The sequence below is a fragment of the Schistocerca nitens genome, chromosome 2 (assembly GCF_023898315.1).
Source record: "Schistocerca nitens isolate TAMUIC-IGC-003100 chromosome 2, iqSchNite1.1, whole genome shotgun sequence".
NCBI lineage: Eukaryota > Metazoa > Arthropoda > Insecta > Orthoptera > Acrididae > Schistocerca > Schistocerca nitens.
In genome coordinates, this window is record NC_064615.1 from 116,640,869 (window position 1) to 116,644,501 (window position 3,633).

Genomic DNA, 3,633 nt, shown 5'->3' on the forward strand with positions numbered 1-3,633 from the left:
ATTGGCACCAAGGCAGAAGCGACTCTCATCGCTGAAGACGACACGTCTCCATTCGTCCCTCCATTCACGCCTGTCGCGACACCACTGGAGGCGGGCTGCACGATGTTGGGGCGTGAGCGGAAGACGGCCTAACGGTGTGCGGGACCGTAGCCCAGCTTCATGGAGACGGTTGCGAATGGTCCTCGCCGATACCCCAGGAGCAACAGTGTCCCTAATTTGCTGGGAAGTGGCGGTGCGGTCCCCTACGGCACTGCGTAGGATCCTACGGTCTTGGCGTGCATCCGTGCGTCGCTGCGGTCCGGTCCCAGGTCGACGGGCACGTGCACCTTCCGCCGACCACTGGCGACAACATCGATGTACTGTGGAGACCTCACGCCCCACGTGTTGAGCAATTCGGCGGTACGTCCACCCGGCCTCCCGCATGCCCACTATACACCCTCGCTCAAAGTCCGTCAACTGCACATACGGTTCACGTCCACGCTGTCGCGGCATGCTACCAGTGTTAAAGACTGCGATGGAGCTCCGTATGCCACGGCAAACTGGCTGACACTGACGGCGGCGGTGCACAAATGCTGCGCAGCTAGCGCCATTCGACGGCCAACACCGCGGTTCCTGGTGTGTCCGCTGTGCCGTGCGTGTGATCATTGCTTGTACAGCCCTCTCGTAGTGTCCGGAGCAAGTATGGTGGGTCTGACACACCGGTGTCAATGTGTTCTTTTTTCCATTTCCAGGAGTGTACATGCCGTTTTAAATTTCACGCCTGTACGTGTCTACACAGTGGCAGTACATGTCGCGTGGAAGGTAGCCGATACACAGTAATCTGCGGCCAATTGCCGCAGACCAAGATGGCAGGTGTGCTACAAGTTCGCACCCGAGTAGAACAACGCGATTTTTGTGAGTCCAGAGAGAGACTATCAGCAAAGTACGTCCATAGCGAAATTCGTCCTGCATGTGGTTCGAACTGTATTTCATGGAAATTTTGTACAACTGGATAACCGAATTCATGAAAGGACAAAGAAGGTCACAAACACTGTCGTGCTGTCCACCCTCGTTATCCACTGACGGCACATTGTTTCCCCCTCTAAGGATATTTCGCTACCCCCAGGACACATCGGTCTTCTATGTTGCAGCAATTTAAGGAACCAAATAAACCTTACAAACTACTTTATATTCTAGGCATGCGCAGCTGTTGAAATGCATGACGTTAGGAAGAATTCCGCTAACAACTGGTAAAACCGTTGTTTATTGAAACACAACCAGTTTTACGGCCTAAGCCCGCACCATCAGGTACAACAACGTTGAAAGCTCATAGGCATACCCATTGCTCCTAGTCAAAATTTACTATTCAGTCAATATTGCCAATACTATGACGAGCGAAAGGTAACGAAGACGTGCTCCATTCTTTTAGGACAATTTGCTGATAGGTGTCCTAAATGAATGGAGCACGTCTTCGTTAGGACAATTTGCCGATGGGTGTCCTAAATGAATGGAGCACGTCTTCGTTATCTTCCGCTCGCCGTAGTATTGACAATATTCACTGAATAGTAAACAAAGTTTGACTAGGAGTGATGGATAGGCCTGTGAGCTTTTAACGTTGGTGCACCTGATCATGCGGCTTTAAGCTGTGAAACCGGTTGAATTTTACCAGCTGAGAATGGATTCTTCCCAACATTTTACGAAATGAACTTGTTACATCTGTAACACTACCATCTGTTACTACTATACCATAACCTCAAAGCTGAAGGCAGTTCGTATAATGAAACTATTCTGTTAAAGTAATTATGGTATAAGGCAACAGAGCAGTGATACCCTCTGAGAGGAATTTTGTTATGTTGATCGTGTTGTACCTAACGGAGGTGGCTTATCGGAAGTGAAAGTCAGAAATACGTAAATATTTAAACAGTAACAAACAATATTTTACCTATCTACACTGTTTAAAGAATAAGGAAAACGGTCGCCAGCCTAATTAGGCAAGAGAATGATTGACATTCTTGTTCAAGAAAATAAGTATGTGTAACTTTAACGGACAAACACAACCAATACTTTGCCACACGCGAGTGCAACGAAATCTGACACCTGCATATGTTCACGGTAAGATTGGAGCTGACAGAGCAGAACAAACTGATTGCATAAATGTAACAGATAACAATACACACTATTACTTTTCACACATTTTCCTCGCTGACATAAAATTGTAAATGTAGTTCACTGCAAAATGATGAACTGATCACAGGTTAAGTCTCTCTCAACTAAATGCTATTCTATTTAGAATGAAAGTTAGTGGAATTCACTAACAGGTTACTTCTCACTGTTCTTTGAATAAAGAAATTATTGTTTTCATAAATAGTGGTCTTTCTATTAATTGTTATTTATCATGAGCATAAAGGATAACCTGTTGATCCTATTACACTATTAATATGCAATTTCAATACACAAGAGAAACAAGTGCTTAGCAAGCATGAGTATATCACTTTCCACAATTGCAGTTTTACACTTTTACTACAGTGAGACACAAAATTGACATATTTGTAAAATACTGACTCACCTTTTGCCATTTATAACAGGCAGCAATGTGATCATTTACTAAGCAAAACGTAATAAGCCTCAATTTTAAGAACTTTTAATTTTGAAGTTGGCAACAACATATTAATAAGCAGTTTTAACAGGAAAATTATTTTCAGCAAGCATCATTTACTTTAACTCACTCTCTTGCCACTTTAACTTTATTTTTACTATGTTCAAGAGGCATTAATTAGTAAAACACTGGGCTTTAATGTTCTTTCAGTAAGGACACTCGGTAATAACTTTAGTTCAAACGGAGAGGAACCTGAGAGGTGTCATGATAGGAAAAAAAATCGAGGTAGGTACATAAATTCAGTTATAATTTACCTTATATTTGAGCACACTAACATATCCAATAAGTCGATCCTTCACTGTACATTACTATAGTGTTCCATTACAGTGATTGCGCAATGCAGTGGCGATTGCATGTTGGTAGGTGGATTTGCAGGTAGAATTGCTGGACTCTGTCTCTGGCGATGATAGATACCAATTCCAGAATAGTTCCAGCTCTTTATCCATCCATCCGAGGCATTGGAAAGCGTCAGGAAAAGCCTCTCTCGGAACCAGCACAATACACAAGTTTTACATGAGCAGTTGATAGTTTGGTAGCTCGTCCCCGACTGATTCTTGGTTGCACCTTTTCTACCTAGGCCAAACACAGTTTACGCACGGTACACAGTTCCGTTCCCGAGGGGAACCACAACATCTTTTACATACAAAATAACTAAGAACCCTAAGTGAGGATCAGCAGTTACATAACACCAGCCAAACATATTAAATAAACCAGAACAATTGCACATATTGGTAGAGCTCCACAAAATTATTTAAATAAAATTATTTAATTTTAAAGATAACCAAAGAGATTATATGAGGAAGACGAAAGATCATTACAGAGATTACACTTCACTACTGCATCTAATTAATCGCACACTAATTACGGAAGTTCAACGATGGGATGTTGAACAAAACAGAAAGCTAAATAAATCAACAAAAGGTACGTAATGTCTAAGCTATGGTGTTACACATCCCGAGAGATCACTCGTTGGATGCGAACGCTGTTACAAGAATTCT